The following is a 20,919-nucleotide window of genomic DNA, read 5'->3' as shown; positions in this document are numbered from 1 at the left end:
AATTCCTACCTTGATCAATATAAAATTCACAATTCAATATGTGGCTAAAGAAGTGGTGTAAAGGGGAAGGCTTTGGATATATTAGTTACAATGTCTGTAGCTGGTCCAATGAAAAGATGTACAAAAGAGATAGTTTGCATCCATCAAAGAAAGGGACCGAGTTACTTGGCTATAAATTCACAGATTTTCTGGAGGAAAATTTAAACTAAACAATGGGTACAGTTAGTTAATTGATACAGAACAACCCTGTCCCCAACAATCTAAAAATTATAGGGCTATCAGTGCATGTAAGAATACCAACCTTGCTGTCAAGCAAAATCAAGCCTCTAATAACGAGTGCCACACAAAGTCCACTAACCAAATAGGTGGTAAGACAATAGGGGAACTCAGGCACCACAAAGGTTATGTAGAAAGTAAACACAGGGCCAGTCATAAAGGACTCAAATGTCTATACAGCAATGCACAGAGTATGAACAGCAAACAGGGTGAACTAGAAATTCAGGTTAATGAGGGCAGATATGATATTGTTGCCATTACAGAAACATGGTGGGATGAAACCCACACATGGAACACACAGCTAAAGGGATTTAAATTATTTAAAAGAAACAGATCAAATAAAAAAGGAGGTGGAGTTGCTCTCTATATAAGAAATAACTACATCTCTACAGAAATAGAGCACAACAATGATAAAAACTCTTGAATGCATTTGGGTCAATATAAAAGGGGAAAAATGACATTGCTATAGGTGTATACTACAGGCCACCCAACCAAACAGAGGAAATAGATGAACTTTTTGCTAGTCAGCTAACTAAAGTATGTAGGAAGCACATCACAATAGTAATGGGGGACTTTAACTATCCTGACATCAAGTGAGAGACAAACTCTGCACCAAGTGGAAGATCAAACAGGTTCCTGGCAGACAACTTTGTCTCCCAAAAAGTAGAGAAGGGAACTAGAGGATTAGCCATTTTGGATCTAATTCTCACTAACAGATGAAATGATAGAAGGTGTTGAAGCCATAGGAACCCTGGGAGGAAGTGGTCATGCAATATTGGAATTCAACATATGGAAGCACAGGCAATAGAATACAGTCAAACTAAAGTCTTGGACTTCAAGAGAACTAATTTCAATAAACTTAGAGAGGGCTTGGGAAGTATTCCATGGATGAGAATCCTCAAGGGGAAAACAACTCAAGAAGCTTGGGAAATTTTGAAAAATGAGATAATAAAAGCCCAGTCTAGCACAATACTAACAAAGAGGAAAAATAACAGCTCTCAAAAGAAACCAGCATGGCTGCATAAAGAACTCTCTGACAAATTGAAAGATAAAAAGGACAAGTATAGAAAGTGGAAAGAGGGGCACATAATTAAGTCAGAATATCAGCAAATAGTCCGAGCCTCCAAAGATGAAGTGAGGAAAGCCAAGGCTCAAAATGAACTAAGGCATGTTGACCAAAGTCAAAAATAACAAAAAAAGCTTCTTTCAACATGTAAAAAACAAGAAAAAAGTGAAGGAAATGATTGGTCCATTAGTGGGTGAAAGTGGCAAGAAGGTGACAAGCAACAGGGAGAAAGCATAACTATTTAACTCGTTTTTTGCATCTGTCTTTACACAAAGGGAAAAAAACAGACCAACCTATCAAAAATAGTGCCATAAAAAACAGAATAGAAACACAAGTTAAGATAGGCAAGAAAACGGTAAGTAAGCACCTGTCCAGCCCAGACGAGTTCAAATTGCCAGGACCAGATGGATTACACCCCAAGGTTCTCGAGGAAATGGCAGATGTGATCTCAGAACCACTGAACTATATTTTCCAAAGATCCTGGAGCACAGGGGAACTACCAGAGGACTGGAAAAGAGCTGATGTAGTTCCCATCTAAAAAAAGGGGGAAAAAATGGACCCGGAAATTACAATCAGCCTGACCTCAATACCTGGGAAGATTCTGGAAAAGATAATCAAACAACGAATCAACAAACACTTAGAGGCAAACAAAGTCAATACTAAAAGCCAACATGGGTTTGTCAAAAATAGATCATGCCAGACAAATCTTATTGCATTCTTTGACCAAATGACAAAATTAGTGGAAGGGGGATTGCTGTGGACATAATTTACTTGGACTTAGTAAGGCATTTGATAAAGTAGATCACAACCTACTACTAGACAAGATAGAAAAATGTGGGGTAGAAAGCACCACCACCAGATGGATCCGTAGCTGGCTGATCAGCCATACTCAGCGTGTGGTCCTCAATGGAACTGCATCTACATGGAGGGAAGTGTGTAGTGAGATGCCCCAGGGCTCTGTTCTGGGCCCAGTGCTCTTCAACATCTATATCAATGATTTGGATGAGGGGATAGATGGGGAACTCATCAAATTTGCCGACGACACCAAGCTGGCAGGAATAGCCAACACTCCAGAAGACAGGTTTAAGATACAGAAGGATCTGGATAGACTTGAAACTGGGTGTTATCTAACAAAATGAAATTCAATGGTGAAAAAAGCAAGGTTCTAATTTAGGCAAGAAAAACCAAATGCACAGGTATAGTATAGGGGGTACCTTGCTCAATAGTAGTAACTGTGAGAGGGACCTCGGAGTCCTAGTGGACAATTACCTAAATATGAGCCAGCAGTGTGCTGCAGCTGCCAAAAAGGCCAACACAGTGCTAGGCTACATTAACAGAGGGATAGAATCAAGATCACGTGAAGTGTTAATACCACTTTACAATGCCTTGGTAAGGCTACACTTGGAATACTGCATCCAGTTTTGATCACCGTGATGTAAAAAAGATGTTGAGACTCTAGAAAGAGTATAGAGAAGAGCAATTAGGGGACTGGAAGCTAAAGCATATAAGGAACGGTTGCTAGAATTGGGAATATCTAGTTTAGTGAAGAGAAGGACGAGGGGGGACATGATAGCAGTGTTCCAGTATCTCAGGGGCTGCCACAAAGAAGAAGGTGTCAAGCTATTTTCCAAGGCGTCTGAAGGCAGAACAAGAAGCAATGGGTGGAAACTAATCAAGGAGAAAAGCAACCTAGAACTAAGGAGAAACTTTCTGACAGTTAGAACAATTAACCAGTGGAACAACCTGCCTCCAGAAGCGGTGAATGCTCCAAAACTGGAGGTTTTTAAGAAGAGACTGGACAGCCATTTGTCCGAAATGGTATAGGATTTCCTGCCTGAGCAGGAAAGGGTTGGACTAGATGACCTCTAAGGTCCCTTCCAACTTTACTATTATTATTATTATTAGAGAATCTTTGAAGATGACCATCCAACTTCTGCTAAAAAAAAATCTAGTAGGAGGACTCACTATTTCATGTGACAGCCAGCTGCATTGGTTGACAGTTTTCACAGATGTAGTCTATACTTTCTCCTTTGTACTTTTAGTCCTTTGGTTTTGGTCCTGCCCTCTGGAGCAATAGGAAATCCATAATAGTCTTCCTATATTCGAAGACCACTGTCATTCTTCCCCTCAGTTATAATGGCTGGTTTCAAAACTATCATTTTGTTAGTCTTTCATTGTATTTGCTTTGATCCTTCATTGTTGTTTTTGAACTGTGGTGCACAGAGCTGGGGTTGAACAGGGCAGAGTGGGGTAAAACAATTACTCTTTGTGATCAAGACTCTATGCTCTTATGAATGTCCCCCCAAGATAGCAATGATCTTTTTAGCAGCTATATCTAACTGTTACCTTATGTTTAACTTGTGGCCAACAAGGACTTCAAGATCCCTTTCACATATGCTTCTGCCAAGTCAGGCCTCCCTGATGCCTTACAATGTTTCGCCTTGTGCCTTACAGTTTTTCCTATCCGTATGCAGCACTTTATATTTTTTCCAGTTAAATTCCATTCAATTATTCAATCCTCCTGTGTAGATTTTTCTAAAACCTCTTTTTTTCATTTAAATATTAGCCACCCCTCCCAATTTAGTGCTATTTGCAGACTTTGTAAATTTCACTTCAACTCCCACATCAAAGACATTAATGAAAATGTTGAATATACAGGGTCAGAAGAGAGCCCTGTGATACTCCACTCAATACTGAAGTACAGCTACAGTATTAATGGGAAATTTTTGGTGCAGCCATTCTGTTCATTGTAAATTCCATCCAACAGCAGTATCACCTAGCCCACATTTTATCATTTTTATTAAGAAGAATATTACAAGGCAAATTGTCAAAGGTTTTGCTGTGGTCTATAAACACTATGTCTATGACATTTCTCTAAACTAGTAATTTTCTGAAAGGAGATATAGCATACTTTTACTGCAACAATTTCATGCTGACTTCTGTTAATTGTAGCACATCTATTCAAGTGTTCACAATCATGCCTCTTGATAGTCTGATAATAACCTTGCCCAGTATAGATATCAACCTGGCATACTTATAAAGTTAGTATTGGGAAGATAGCAACAGACAACAAATGCCATCTCTGCAAAGAAGCTGAAGAAAACAGTGGACCACATAATTAGCTGCTGCAAGAAGATTGTACAAACTGATGACAAACAGTGACACAATAACATAGCAACAATGGTGCATTGGAATATCTGCAAGAAATGCCATTTGTCTGCAAGCAAGAATTGGTGGGATCACAAAATATACAAAATAATAGAACATGGAAAAGCTAAAACGCTCTGAGACTTGAGAATTGAAACCAACAAACACCTCCCACATAATATCCCATATTTAACAATGGTCAATAAGAAAGATAAAAAAAGTCTGGGTAGTAGAGATAGCAGAATAGAAGAGAAAGAACTCTTGCAAAAGAAAGTTGCAAAATACTGTACAAAGACCTGCAAACAGAATGACTGTGGCAAAAAAAAAAAAACCCACAAAAAAAACAAAGATAGTATGAATAGTAATAGGTGCTTTGGGTGCAATTCCCAAATAATTGGAGATCCATTTAAACACCATTGGCATTGACAAATTCACCATCAGTTAATTGCAAAAGGCAGCTTTATTTGGAACAGCTTACATCCTGTGGCAATACCTTTAATATAATCAAACATCAATATCTGCCACCCCCCGTTCTTCGGAAGGGACTCAATGGGTAGATAAAAATACCCAATTCAGTCTAAATATATCGTTGACTATGCAACAGATCATCATCATCATCATCTGTTCTACATTCTTCTGGGACCCCTGCTCCTGGAGTTCTCAAACATTATCAAAAGTAGTTCTGCCATCTCCTTCACTAATTGCTTCTGTACTGTTGAATGCAATCCATCTGGCCCAGGAAACTTCAATTCATTTAAATTAATTATGTTTTCTCTTACTCTCACTTCTGGAACGATCTCATTAACTGGTTTTAGGCAGGTCATCAGGTTAGCTTTTGGTACCTGTGCATCACTCTGAGCACAATAATGTTGCACTATAGAAGTTATAAAATAAACTAAAGCTGTGAGAAACATTGCAAAGTATGAGTGTCTTAATTGGTTGCTAGGTGCTCCCAAAGAGACATTGACAAATAACCTATCAAAGGAAGAAAGCTTCAAAAGCAACCCCAAGCCATCTCAAGACTACCTACCACACTTAATCAAAAAAATCTCAAGTCAATGGCATCTTGGACAACATACTGATAACTGTCAGTATTCCAAATCTTCTTAGTGGACATCACTAAACTTCTGTTTCTTCTTTCCATGTTACCATTAGTATAGAAGTTGATTTTAATTTAAACCCATTTGAAGAAATCCTGAAAGGGATTCTTGGCTGTCCCTTTGGAAATCTGTATGGGTGAATTTGGCCACATATATCCAAATCTTAATGACTGATGTTATCCTATACATGTTATTTACTGTAGAATGTACACAAATTGAAGGGAAATAATTAGTAATCTCTGCACCACAGTGATGATGAGACACCTGCAGGATAATCATCCAAATCAAATATTTGTCTCTGCTTCTTCAGATGATATATCTCTTCCTGCAATTGTAGAATGGCAGCCGAGAAGAGCGTGTGTTGAAAGATAAGAGCAGCAGATGGAAGAAAGAGATTCTGCCCTTATTATAGCAGTTATAATAAAGCTCTCCTTGCCATCAAACATCATCTTCACTCTGGAACAATGATACAAATAGCCTCAAAGTCAAGTGATTTAAGGTCAGCCGGCAGAATATTCAAATTTCCTAGACTTGGGGAAGAATTCCAGGATATCTGACTATTTGTTGACAATGGTCCATCTCTGATCAAAGTTAAAATATAAATAATGTGTTCTGATACTGATAATTATATTACTATCCTTCCATTATTAAGCCTAACGTGCAGAATTACCTAAACTTGCTGGGGAGTAAGGTTAACAGAACACATTTGGACTTACTTTTGAGTACATTTGCACAAGATAATAGTATACATAGCCACAGAGCGGTAGCACTTAAAAGATATCATAAGCATATTAGGCAAGGAATTTGTGCACATACAGTGAAATTCGAATGAAATTGTCTCTGGCCAAGCAACAGGAGATCTTTGAAAAGAAAAGATATTTTGAGCACCTGAAGTTACTCGTCAAAATCAATAGGATGCACTAATTAACTCAAGTCATATAAAATTAGCAACATCAGATCACCATAAAACATACTGTATTCTAGGTATGTCTGGGAGACAGGGAGTGTGCATGCACACATACAAGCCTTTATTTATTTGTTGCAATTATGGATTGAGTTCCTACATGACTGTGTACCTAATAATTAAAGACAGTTCTAGGTTATTCTTGAGGATTTAACTTTGGCTGTTTACTCCTCCCGTTGACCTGACCTGTTATATTTCCTCTGTGTTTCTGAATCATGTCAATGTAAATTGTATATAAAGACAATCAATCAAGCTGAACCAGGAGAAAGTCACTCCTATTTTCAATAAAGTTGACAAGCTGCTTCCTATTTGATAAATTAGTAACAACATTAAAAATCCTTAGAATGTGTTTAATGCTTGTTTGCATAATTTGTTTACTATTTTACTTGATCTCCCCTTTTATCTTCTTTGTTACCAGGAGCTAAAAGCGGAATTCCTGATGTTCCATCTTTTCATTTTGTCCTCACAAAAAAAGAAGGTAAGTTAAACTGAGAAGCAGTGAGAGGGCAAAATCTCCTACTGAGCTTCAGATTCAATCTCCAAGGCATGAAGGAATATGAACAAGAACCAATCTGAACATTTAAAGTAGATGCATTTTTCCCCCGGGATCACATTACTTTGGGGTATTGGAGTTTAGTTTAGTGGTTAAGGGACCATGCTAGAAAACAGGAGACCATGAGTCTTACCTAAGCCATAAAAGCTAGCTGGGTGATCTTGGCAGCCCAACTCACTTCACAGGGTTGTTGTTGTGGGGGAAATCAGAGTAGGAAGGCGTGTTGGAAATGAAAAATGTAACTTAATCCTAACTCTATTGTAAAAATAATAAAGGTGGGATACAAACAATGAAATAAATATATAAATTTGTGCTCCTGGGCACTCCTGAGCACATTTGGGAGATAACCTCTGAAGGCTAGATAGCCATCTCGGGTTGACTAGATTATTTTTGTGATTATGACTATCATGTTCAGCAATACAGTAGCTGACATGGGAAGGGTGGAACATTTTTCTGATATCACACAATACAATGCATTTAATAATAATAATAATAATAGTAAAGTTGGAAGGGACCTTGGAGGTCATCTAGTCCAACCCCCTGCTCAGGCAGGAAACCCTATATAATTTCAGACAAACAGCTGTCCAATCTCTTCTTAAAATTGTATAATTCAAGAGTTCCCCTAATGCCTACAAAAAGAGAGAGATAATTGGCCTTCCAATTCTTTCTCATAGTAAGCTTCCTTGGGAAGAGACTTCAATGGGAAATTCGCTGTGGAAGATCTTTTGTTTGGTGACAGATGTGCTTCCCAAATAACATATAGAAGAACCTATGTCCCTAAGAATCCAACCTTTCTTTGGGTACCATTAATGAGACCATATAGAATTACAAATCACCCTGCTGATCTTGCATGGGTTTGAAGGTAAAGCAGATCAGATCTGATTCATATGTAGATGGAGGACCTTCAGAAAATCCCAAGGCATAGGCTAGGCTGGTAACAAAAGAAAACTTCCTCAAAGAAAGTAATGCCATGTCAAAAGAAACTGCATATGATAGGAGTTACAACCCCCAAATAATATGAAAATGGGTACATCTGCAGTGCACTCATCACATACATTTGAAGAATGAACCTTCCATAAGTGAAAGGTAGGCTTGTTCTCACTCATGTCCTCTTCTGCACTTACCTGGGAATGAATCAAGTGTTAAATGCCCCCAAGGCAAATTGTTTGATGTGTTCCTTTCAGTTGGCCAGCATTCAAACACCTGCTCAAGATTTTGAATTCCTTTTTGTCTGAAGTGAAGAAATCAGTTTGATACAGCATCATTAAGTTAAGATGGCTTGCATTCCTGCACCTGTATCCAGGTGCAAAAAAAAATTAAATACAAACACCTATCAACATGCGGTGAGATTTTACATTTTATAAATCCACTGGTTTGAAAATGTGATTTTTGAAAATGCAAAAGGCTACATTCAACTGCATTATCCCCCCTGCTGTAAAAATGTTACCAATAGAAAACTTGCCAAGATATGTAATATCTTGCTCAGGTTTTGCTTTTCTCTCTTCCACATCCTTTCTTGTTAGCTAAAGTTTCAGCATGAAGAAGAATTAGAAGAACCTGAAAGCTATTTTGTTCTTTTGTGATTCTTCTCTTGGTCTAATAATAGCATTACCGTACTAGACTTTTGGATTTCTATAAATGGATAGGCACAACTACTGCCATTTAGAAAAGAAAAGAAAATCTTATATTTGATTCCGAGGCCTGGCATATGAGTAAAACTTAATGATTAAGCGGAAGCATCCATGATCTCAGCAATTTCCATCTCATCTTCTCCAGGAACGGAAGCCAGGGAGAAAGAATCAAATCCATCTGTCTTCTACTTCCTTTGATTGGAGTTAAATTGTCAGACATTCTGTTCTGTGAATCAACTGAATCTGACAATGGCTTACAGCTGTGTCTTATGGCTTCTTAACTTTGCAAGATCTTTCAGGTTTAGCATGATCAGACAATGACTATTATTTAAATCATATAAGCTCAGATACTGTATATTTGCTCAAATGATTGTCGGTAGGAATGGAAGAGAAATTTGTTCAAATCAGTTTATAATGGGAATTTACCTAATATGCATTCAGGTATAATTTTCTCCAAGTATATGTGTGCAAATGCATAGACTAAATGAAGTAACATAAAGAACATACATTTTATTGGTATTCAAAGAGTAATGCCTAAATAAAATGGAACCAACTGAATGCTGAAAAGGCAAACTGAGCAAGAAATTGAGCAGGTCTAAGGTGCAAGACCTATTTTAGTATTCAGTGGTAAGAATGGATGTCAATCAAGGTTCTAATATTGAAGAAAATGACAAAGATTTGGGCCTGAATAAGGGCCAACAGTGCACCCAAAAAGTGTTCTGTGTTATAGTAGATATGTTTGAGAGGAATGTTAAGTACGTAATTTAAAATAATTGCTTTGGGGGCTGCAGTCTATATCATACTGGGCTTTGAAGAAGAAATAAAGGCATATAAAGCACCAGTCCTACTATTAGGTGAAACATAATAGCTGATTCAAGCACTGTAAAAGAAGAGGTAGCAAACTGAGAACAAGTCCTTAGTCACTGTCTTTCAACTCAATGTTGTGAGAGCCAGTTTGGTGTAGTGGTTAAGGTGCTGGTCTGGAAACCAGGAGAATGAGTTCTAGTTCCAACTTAGGCATGAAACCCAGCGGGGTGACTTTGGACCAGTCACTTTCTCTCAGCTCACCTCACTTCATAGGGTTGTTATTGTGGGGAGAACAGGAGAAGGAAGTAGTAATAGGTATGTTCTGTGCCTTGAGTTACTTATGAAAGTAATAAAGACAGGATAAAAAATGTCTAATAAATCTAATGAAATCAATTATGGCCAAGACCTGTGGCTTTCTTGGTGAGCCCACAGGATGCTTATGAACATTGCTATAAAGTGGTTATCAGATCCATGCATTGTTAGGTACTACATAGGCAGCTCTTGTAAGCAACTCCCAGTTCTCCTTGTCCCTTGAATGGCCTCTACAAATAAATAGATGGCTGTTGAATAGAGGGTAAGAAGTGATGTGGGATATAATGAATGGTTGAGATACTGGTGGAGACAGCAGCAGTATGAGTGGCAAATCTTCCTCTTGTATCAAGTGGGTCTTCCTCCTTTAGATTACCAGAACTGCAGTTCAGAAACTCAGAGGCTACTAGTTAATAGTAACGGAGTTTTCTGTATCTTATGGCTGCTATCCAATGGCTGTTTGGATTGTTTTAACAGTTCTGTGGTAGTTACATGTTTTCTCTTCTAGCTATAGATCTTCTTGGACTATTCCAGGAGATCCATTGTAAAACATTATGGAGGGTCCAGATTCACCAGCTGCAATTTCAAGATTTATAAGAGTTTGCATGTATTTATCATTTATCTACCTCCATGCTTCTTGCTTCTCATTCATACCTATGCTGGTTGACCAAAGGATAATGTAAAGATGAGTCCTTTTTCCTTTTTTACTACTTCCATTCATTAGTTCCTAAAAATAAGCTTCAGGAACAGCAGGAAGAATCACCCAACACCTTCATTCCGTAAAGATTTCCAAAGTGCCATGGGTTTCAACATGGACCTGACAACATCAAACCTGGATGCAAAGTACTAGGGCTGATATAAGTATTAGCTGGCTAATAGAACTGTACCATCTGCCAGCTGCACACCAGGTTCCAATTCAATTCTAATTCTTCAATGAAGTATTTAATCATTTCTTTCTATCCTATGTATCATCCTAAGATCTTAACAGAGAATCATTTATTTGCAAGGCTAGTGATTCAAAAATCAAAAGTATAATTTCATGGCTCTTAGAATTTCTTTTCTAAGTTTCCCAGACACCAAACAGAGACATTTTAGTGGTGGTGGTGGTGGTGGTGGTGGTGGTGGTGGTGGTGGTGAAATCACTTAATGAAGAAAAATACGTGTGTAGAAACAATATTAAGAATTATGAAAAGTAATGTTTCATAAAATATTGCTTAATAAAGATTAGTGTTCCAATGATTTTTCAAATAGTTTCCAGAACTGGACATATATCAAAATTCTGGCTGTTCGAGACTTTAACTCTTTTGGTAGTTGGTGTGTGTTTTTTTTTCAAGAAGCTATCAATTGTTATTTGGTAATAACAAAACAGAAATGAGACACAGAGAGAAAGCAGCATCCGGTTACTTCTGAAGCAAGATTTGACCTATTTGGTGCTGCACAATTATGGTAAGAAACATAACACATAAAGACTTGGACCCATTATAACTTTGTATAAGACAGTCCAGTGAAATGAATGTCCAGAGTTGCAATTAATTTTGATTCTAGGCACTGTGGAATTAATATATTCTGTAGAGTTATTACATTCACCTAAAAGTCAAAAAATTCAAAAATTTAATGAAGAGTTCTTCCAAGCAGCACCAGCCATACAGACACAGAAGCAAACCCAAACCCTCATAGAATTGGAACTGAAATTTCACCTAGCAACACATGTTCACTTGGCAATGTCTTTCTCAAAATTAAATCAGGAGAGAACTGCAGCCTAAAATAACATCCAAAGCAAAATTAGAAAGCCTTTTCTTCAAGTGTATGGATGACAAGACTTTTCTTCTCCCAGAACAGTGGTTCTCAACCTTTTTTAATGCCGTGACCCCCAACTGGTCATAAGTCAAGGACTACTCAACCGGTCGTAAGTCGAGAACTACTCAACTGGTGTAGCACCGTTTGCAGAATGGGACTTTTGGTGGGCTCAGCAGGGCAGAGACAGCCTGGACAATTCCTATTGGCTTTTGAAAGCCAATAGAATTAGACTCTATTCAAGAGAGTCTATTCTATTGGCTTTCAAAAGCCAATAGAATAAAAGGGAGTAGCACAGCTAAGGAAAGGGGGAAAAATGGTGGACTGCGTTGTTTGGCGACCCCTGTGAAATGATCGTTCGACCCCAAATGGGGTCCCGACCCACAGGTTGAGAACCACTGTCCTAGAATTTCATACTCAAGTCAGATGGGTCCACTTCAGGCTGAACAGTCAAGAAACTTCATAAGGAACTCTATGATCTGTAATAAAGCAAAATACACATCTTTCTACTTCTGTGTGAAACCCTGGAGAGCAACTGAAAGTTAATATCAGATTAGGCAGCTTTCTCCAATCTTAGTGTATCATTATTATTATTATTATTATTATTATTATTATTATTATTATTATTATTATTAAAAATTATACTAAAATTTCACGAATGATTGAACATTGTATTTCTATTCTTTCAAAGAAGACTCTTCAACAGAGGGGATCTTACCCAGATCTTCATTTGATTAAGCTCCCCTCAATATGATGAACATTATCTCTTACTCTTAACTAGTCTTCATGAACATAGACCAGTTAAAGATATTCAAAGACTGATAGTGTTTTGTTTCATTACCCAGAAGGGTGATTTACTTCAACAGTCACTTTGGATATTATTTTCTGAACTTCTTTAGATAGCACGGTTCAAAGATAGGCTACCATTGAGACAAATGTGTGCTTCTTTTGTGCCTATAGGAAAGAGCATTAAAAACTTCCCTAGAATAAGTGGAAGGAGCATTTGTTCCCTTCTTCATTGCTCTTCAAAGAAAAAGAAAAAGAGGGCAAATTATAATGCTGAATGAATTTGCTGAAGCCCAAACCTTTATTCAAGAGAAACAAGATGGGTGGCCTCTAGTTATAACTCTACTAAAGCTCTGTCAAGGGGAAACTATCAAACAGGCTGCTGCACCAATGTTCAAACAGTTCTTCAAGATTCGTCTTGACAGGAGGAAGGAAACAATATATAGATGGCCTGCAGTGACCCATTCTTGTGAAACATTTGCTATGGACCTAAGAATCATGCCTGCTTGCATTGGAGTTTTTTTAGGAAAGAAAAAAATGGGCAGGGGGAGGAATGGCCTCCCACCAAAAGCATAGAAAGCCGAGAACACAGCAAATTCTACATGATGTTTGGCAGAAGGCATGGGAATATGAACCCATAATTGTGGGAAATCCCAGAAGTATCTTGAGATAAATCACTGACTAAAGCGGGTTAGCTTTTAATGAGGTATTCACAATCTGAGCTGAAAGTCATGTCAAATTATTACAGATCTGTTGTTAAGACATTGCTACTTTTTTATGTGTTGGAAAATGGAGAAAAGGAGAAATTATCAACTATATGACTGGAGTGTCATCATCTAATTATATCTAGATATATACCTACCTACCTACAGACCTATCACATTATCTCCTTTTCAATTAAGCTGCATTATATAGCAAGGGGTAAGAAATAGCCCAAGAAGTTACATGAAGAAAAGGAAACTTCACTGAATCTAATTTTCACTAATAACACTTATGCTTTTCCATACTTCAGTATCCTTGAAACCATCTTTGTTTCTACTATGTTCCATTATTGCTTTGTAAGACTGACTTCTGTTCTTTCAATTTCTCATCTCTCTCTTCTTCATGGTCTCATCAACTTGAATCAGTCAAAACTACTCACTCTTCCGCTTCCTCTTGACCTAGTTATCTCCCATTACACTGGTTTTTTAGTTTGATCCTCATTCATTCTCTCCACAGGAGAGTGCATTCACCTGATCATTAATTTTTGTATTCAGTTTATATTCATTCACAGTGAATTCTACCCTTTTCTTGTTTTACCAGATCCACTTCTTAAATAATCCAGGCTCATTCAATTTCATTTACTTTTACGTTTCTTTTAACATACCCAACTCTTAGAAGAGGTTATATTCAGCCCTTTTGCTTCTTTGAACAAATATTGATTATTTGCAACAGATCATGTCACCAATGACTGTTTTACAGACAACTGCATACTGTAATTTTTTTCTAAATACATTTTATCCATTTTCTAATGTTTAACTTTCAATCATTCAGTCTACTATCACTTTCAAACACAACTATCCTCCCCTTTTCATTAGTGTTACAGAGCATACAACATATCTGTTTTTCTTTCATTCACTTTATTTGTTCGTTCATGCTCTTTACTATTTACTCCTCTTCCCTTCCAAGCGACAAGCTTCTCTATACTACAATGAGCACTGGTGAGGCTCATAAGTATTGCCCTACTAGTTTTGGTCAATCAAGGCATTTATATAATGCTCTTTAGTAAGAAAAGGAAGATGTAAATTATGTTTAATTTTAACTGCATATAAATGCAAATAAAATAGAAATCATGGTTTTTGTCTTGGCATCAGCCATTGTTTTTTGGAATGTAATCATCATACACCACTCCAAGCCAAAGTACAGCTGCTGCCCAGAAAAAAAAATCACATCATTTTCCTAAAGACTAACAAAGTTATCTGAACCAAATGCATCACTGAAAATAAAACCTTACTAAAATGATTCAGGACAAACCACAAAGTATAGCTGTTAACTAGCTGATTAATCATATCAATTTAAAGTAATTGAATTTGTATAAATTTGCAGGTGAGATGAAGCAAGCATGCTAGAACAGATGTAATTTTAGAGGATGAATTTTATTTTTTCTCAAAGACAGGAGAAAAGCCTCTCAAGATTATTGCCAATTGATAGAAATCAGCCTTCTGGATCTGGGTGCCATCCACTTATCTTGGTCTAAGCTTATCCTTAGCCCAGATAACCAATGATCATTCTAACTGTGGGGGACAGAAGATGTTGAACCAAAGCTGGAGATTATTGACATAAATACACTCAACTTGATTTAATCCGATGCAAGTTTTAGTTGTCCAAATAATTTAAAGTAACAAACCTTTGTGATAAACAAAAACCTGGGTCAGAGAAGATAACCTTTTCACTAAACCAGTTCAAATTAGAGCTTGCTTAACAATGGCTACCATGGTCTGGTTTTTAATTTTTGATAGCCTGAAATCTATACATATACATTGTGCTTACTGTTTTCATTGTGCAAGATGTACATCTTCATTCACTTTTAGTCTAGTTTTTGACTACCCAAGACTGAAGTCCTTTCAAGAATATCTCCCTTCTCAAGGACTACATAGCTCCTGAGTGAAAATGTCATTAGAGGAGAAGTGGAACAGCTAACTCCTATGCAGGTACTGATTGAACGAAACGCTCCTGCCTTGCCAAAAACACAAACTTGTGGGTGAAAATTCAAACCCATAAATTATAATATTTTCCCTCCTTCATGCAGCTCTGCCCGAAATGGTCCCTAGGTCTCAGACCTCCATGGATGAAGGACATTGTGTTCATTTATGATAAGAAGTAGATGATTTACTCCAGTTAGTTCTGCCACCTGCCTGCTGCAAGAATCCTCCCTTTGACTGAATACAATTGCTACTTGTATGCCTTTTGTTGGGGACTCACAGACGCCTTCTTGGTCCCTCTCACTATCTCAAGGTTGTTCTTTTATTCACCATTCCTGATAACAAATATTCTTGGGCTAATACATTTCCTCCATCACCAGCACTGAAAAGGAGGGGGAACCCATACTGAAAGGGATAGCCCTTCCTTTGCTTTCCTTTTCTGAAAGACATGCTTTTCAGTAGCAAAAAAGCAGGCCTCTCTGTTTTAAAGGCCCCCATTCTGAACCTCTGCGGCATTTTTCCCCTGTCTTCTTTCTTTTAATAGTCTGTGCTCAAAATTCAAAGGCTTTCTTTCCACTCTGCCCTTGACTGATCATGGGTAAGTGGGAAAGAGACATGGGGGAGAATGGGGGCTTGAGCAAACCTCCCCTACAGAATAGTAAACAGCCCACAGTCACAATCAGTGACAGATGGCCTCTATTGCCAAGGCAAGAACTTTGAATCCCTGCCCCTTTTCTTTATCAGAAGAAGGTTAAACTGAAGGGGCTATTTCAGGAATTCAATCCGATCTTTCTCTGACTGTTCTTTCATCTATATTCACAGAGTGTGAATATGTTGGAGTATTTGCATTCCACAGTAGGTTTTCCCTTTTTCCTGGGTGTATTCATTCTCTCTCTCTCTCTCTCTCTCTCTCTGTCTGTCTGTCTTTCACTGTGATGATCCTTGAATTCATGGTGGCCAACCTAAATTTGATAAAATTAATATTATTCTCTTTTATCCCCGCTCTTTCATAGGCCATGTATAAACAATATGAGCAAATTTTACTATTACAGCAAACTTGGATTTTCCGGAGTCCTTTGGGACATATGAAGAAGTCATATTGTAATTAGGTTCAGATCTGAAGAGAAATCTATATTTCTCACTTGTATTGGAGGCTGTGTCTTTTAGGTGCTTTAGGCAGATACTTCTAAGAAGGCTCCAGAAGTATTCTTATTTAAATTTCTCTATAGATTTTGAAATACAATTTTATATAGGGTCGCATGCCATTGTAGACATATTAAAATAATACTGAAATCTAACCACCGTTGTTACAGTTGCCTTTGTTAAAAGTAAGAGAAACGGAAGTAAAAAGAACCATGCAAAAACAAAAGAATTTTGAATTGACAAACAAGCCAGGAAAATGGCTGCCATATAAATTAAAGGAAGAAAAGGGGGCAAAATGATGATAAAATTACAAGATGAAAACACTATAAAAATAGACAATTCGAGAGTAAAAAAATTGTCATCAATATTATTCTAAATTATACACGGGAGAAGACACTTCTCTAGGTAAGGCTGGTGAATACTTACAAAATAACACCAAAGAATTTCAGAAAAATAAGAAACAATTGATGAATGGACCTATATAGCAACAAGGGAAGTTTCTGAAGACATTAAAAAAGGCAAAAATAGGAAAAGTGCCTGGACCAGATGGTTTATCAGTCTCTTTATTATAAATATTCTGAAGGTGAATTATTATAACTGTTACAAAATGATGAATTCTATTTTACAGCCTGGAAAAATACTAGGCAGTTGGATAGAGGCTAATATAGCATTAATATGTAAAGAAGGTATTAATACCTTAACTTCACACACACAAAAAATACTATTTGATATTTATTTATTTCATTTATTTGTTTATTTCATTTATAACCCACCTTTATTTATACAAGTAACTCGAGGTGATGAACATATCCAACACACTTTCCTTCTCCTATTTACCCCGTACCAACAACCCCGCAAAAGTCTCTTCTAGCAGTTTTTCTTACTTTTCAACTCCACCCTCTTTGCATGATTCCCCCTCCTCCAGATCATTTTGATCCAATCATTTCTTCTTCTGGCTCCCAATCCTATAGCAGATCTACTGGGCACTTATTAAACACTGGTGAGCCATCCAGCTTCTGTCTTCTTCCATTGGCCAAAATATTGACAGCTAAAATTGCTTCGAGATTGTCCCATCTCCCAGTTTGATGCAGAAAAGGGCCTTACAAGTCTGGTGCATTTTTCTTTCTCCCTTTCCTTATTCTCCTTCTCCCATGTGGAAGAGGTAGATGAAAAAGTGGACATAATGGAGGGGAAAATTGAAAGTATGGAAAAAGAAATGGAAAATGAGATTCTTATGCTTCAATATGGACAAATGGAATATGCCTTAAGAATCAGAGGCCTGGAAGAGTTTTTGCAAGAAGATTTGAAAGAAATGGTTGCAAAGGACTTTGCATTGATTTTGAATAAAGAAAAAGAGGGAATACTTAGTGAAATTGAAAAATTATTTAGGGTTAACTCTGTGGTGGCAGCACAGAAGAATCTGCCAAGAGATGTGGTAATTTACTTTGGTAAAAGATCCTTACGCAATCAAATTGTGCAAGCCTATTATAAGAAGAGATTTCAAATTGCTTCACAAGATGTCATAATTTTTAAGGAGATCCCGTCTAAAATCTCCCTTTTTTCTTTCTTGATATGAAGAGAAGATGGAGTTCCAGTGTGGTTCTTATCACTTTAGGCTTCCTCTCTTCAAATCCCTTTCTTCTATTCCATCTTTCTCCTAACCATAGCTGTTAACCCTGGCTGAATTTCTTCTGCTTCTTCCTTCCACATATGGACCTTTAGTCCATTTTCATGCCTTCCTAATTCTTCTGACTTTATTTCTTCCTCTTTATTCCTTGGGATATCCTCTCTCTCTGCCCAGAGGTGTCTAATTCTAGCTCTAAATCCTGTTTATTATCTATTTTTCTTGATCTTCTACTTACAAACCTTTGCAGCCAATTTCAAATGTTATTGCTTTTGTAAATTTCTATCAGTTTGCATTTAACATTTTGATTCTGTTAATTTTTTCCCAGCTTGAACATAACCATAAGGGTTGCATACAAATTCACATGTATATATGCTCTTGAATACTGAAGTGCCTTCTTTCTAGTCCTCATGGATCAAAGAGTAAAGTACATTATATTTGTCCAATTACCTTCTCCTTAACTTGGAGATTCTCCCATTCTGCTAGCTAAAAGCGGAATGAGCCTTGTCTTAATGCTATAAGCTTTCCTCAAGATGATCCATCTTTTTCATATGAAGGAAGAAATTGAAGGAATCTGGAGGCCTCCGCTTTCAAACTGAAGAGGAAAGCATAATGGGACACAGCAAAAGAACAAATACAAGTACTAAATAAATGATGTATACTTTAAAGCATTCATTTAAAGCGTACACTGGTCAAAACAATCTCATAAAAGGATAAAGTCCAGAATTTAGAACTGATGGTACATCTATCATTAATTTCTATTCTACTCTGGGTAATTTTACAATTTGGAAATGGGAGAGCAACATCAGTAATGTATTTAGTAAGATTTTAGTAATACCAGCAAGAAATGGTATGTTTCCTAGAATATGACGGAATGATTTTGCAGAGAGACAGGAATATGTGTAAAAGACTCCTCTGGTGATGTACTGTAGTACTATAGAATTTTTTTTTTCAGGATACCTCAGAGAATGAACCCAACATGAGATTTTCTAAAAGGAAGTCAGAGAAAACTGTGGATCTGTAGGCCCTCATCTCTCCCACTCTCGTTTTCTATTCAACAGAGTTGGAAGAAAAGGTGGCTTTTGAATAAATTCATTTTCTTCTGCCCAGTGATTTAGTATTACTCTATTAATATTTGCAAACATAGAGTGATGAAAGAGAACAAAATAAATGGAAATGTTGGTGCTCAAGTCGTTTAAAACAGAATCAGCCTGGAACAGCAACATAACCACATTTGGTGCCTAGCTAAACCCTGGTTATTCAACCAAAAGCCTTAGCACTGTAGGTTTTCCTTAAACTCTTGGCTATGTTTCTGAAGAAAAAAATTATGCAATATGTAGCTACAATTAATAAATTAATTCACACTGAAATACATTGAAATGCAAATCTGAATAAAATCCCATTTAGTCTTTGTCAATTTCAGCCTGGTTGTTTGTTCTAGTGCTAGTCCATTCTCCAGAAGTGTGGCGGAGATACAATCTCCAAAGGAAAATTGCTTATTCTTCTCGGCATCTCTTCTTTAAGAGCTAACTTCAAATATAGATTGGCCTCTGATAAATCCAGTGATTCTTCACCCAAAGACTGATTGAAAGGATCCCATTATGTTTGCAGGTCTTTACCTTATACCTTTTATTCCAGAAAAAGTGGTTTAGAGTCTTAATTTATCCTTGTCCTTGTTTTCAGTAGTCTTAGTTCATCCCAGCTCAATCCCATGAATATTTACACCAAAGTGTACAGTTCTGAACCCCTTGAGGTAGCTGAATCACTACCCATGAGATTTTACCATAACCTTTGACACTCAAAAGTCAAAATCAGTATCCATTTGACAAAGTTCATACAAATGTTATTATTCCCCTCATCAAAACTGCTCAGCATTCTGTTTTTTTTCCTTATGTTTCCTCTTCTTTTCCTGTATTCTGATTGAAAGTGAACTCAGAAAGGCAATTATGAAAATCAGCATGCCTTCCCAAATAAATTAAAGATACAAGGAATTATTGTCATCTGTTAATTTGATTTGCTCAGTTTAGGGCAGAACAATCACACGATGCAGAGAAAAAATTTGCTACTGGCCGTGCAAATGAAGAAAAGGAGATGAAGATCTAGAACAGCCCAGCTTTCTAATGGGAATTCTAAACTCAGGCTGCAGTCTTAGATTATATCTTATACTAGGGAAGCCCATATATTCTTGAAAGAGAACATTGGAACGCTTTAAGGACTAGAGTTCTTGGACAGAATGGGGAGCTGTTTCATTATTTGGTCCTCAGAAACCAGAATAAAACAGCTATTGTAGTCTCTGAAGTGATCTGGCCCCATGGATTTCAAAATTTGCAAAGTACCTCTTTCTGAGTTTGAGACCAATTTTTCATGGCTGCCGGAACAATAGATCTGTCCCAGGCACTTTCTATCCCCATTCATTCATTGCTTACTACATTTCCTTTGGGAAAAGTAGATCATTCCTCTTTTCTGTCCTATTTTGGGCATTGACTTCACTGATAATGAAGGAAAAAGGGAATACATTTGGGGGGAGGGGGGAAAGCTCAGTCTCCAGGAACTCTCCATCATTGGGAATCAAGCCAAATTGCGTTCTTGAGAAAAGAATGTGAGGATTGGACAAATGAGTAGTCCTTGACTTAGGACCACAACTGGCCCCCAAATTTCCATAGCTAAGCAAGGCAATTGTTAAGTGAGTTTTGCTCAATTTTACAGCCTTTTTGTGCCACAGTTGTTAAGTGAATCATTGCAGTTGTTAAATGAATCATGCAGTTTTTAAGCAAATCTGGCTTCCTCCATTGACTTTGCCTGTCGAAAGCCAACTGAGAAGGTCACAAAAGGTGATCACATGCTGGCTCAGGAATTCTGGGAGTTGAAGTCCACGAGTCATAAAAGAGCCAAGGTTATCTACCCCTGCCCCAGGGTATTGGCAACTATCATAAATACATGCCTTTTAACAAGCATCTGAATTTTCATCACATGACCATGGGGATGCTGCAATGGTCATAAGTGTGCAAACTAGTTATAAGTCACTTCCCCCCCTATGC

The sequence above is a fragment of the Crotalus tigris genome, unplaced genomic scaffold, assembly GCF_016545835.1.
Source record: "Crotalus tigris isolate CLP2741 ecotype Arizona unplaced genomic scaffold, ASM1654583v1 scf7180000017585.4430047, whole genome shotgun sequence".
In the NCBI taxonomy this organism is placed as follows: domain Eukaryota; kingdom Metazoa; phylum Chordata; class Lepidosauria; order Squamata; family Viperidae; genus Crotalus; species Crotalus tigris.
This window is presented reverse-complemented; position numbering follows the sequence as displayed.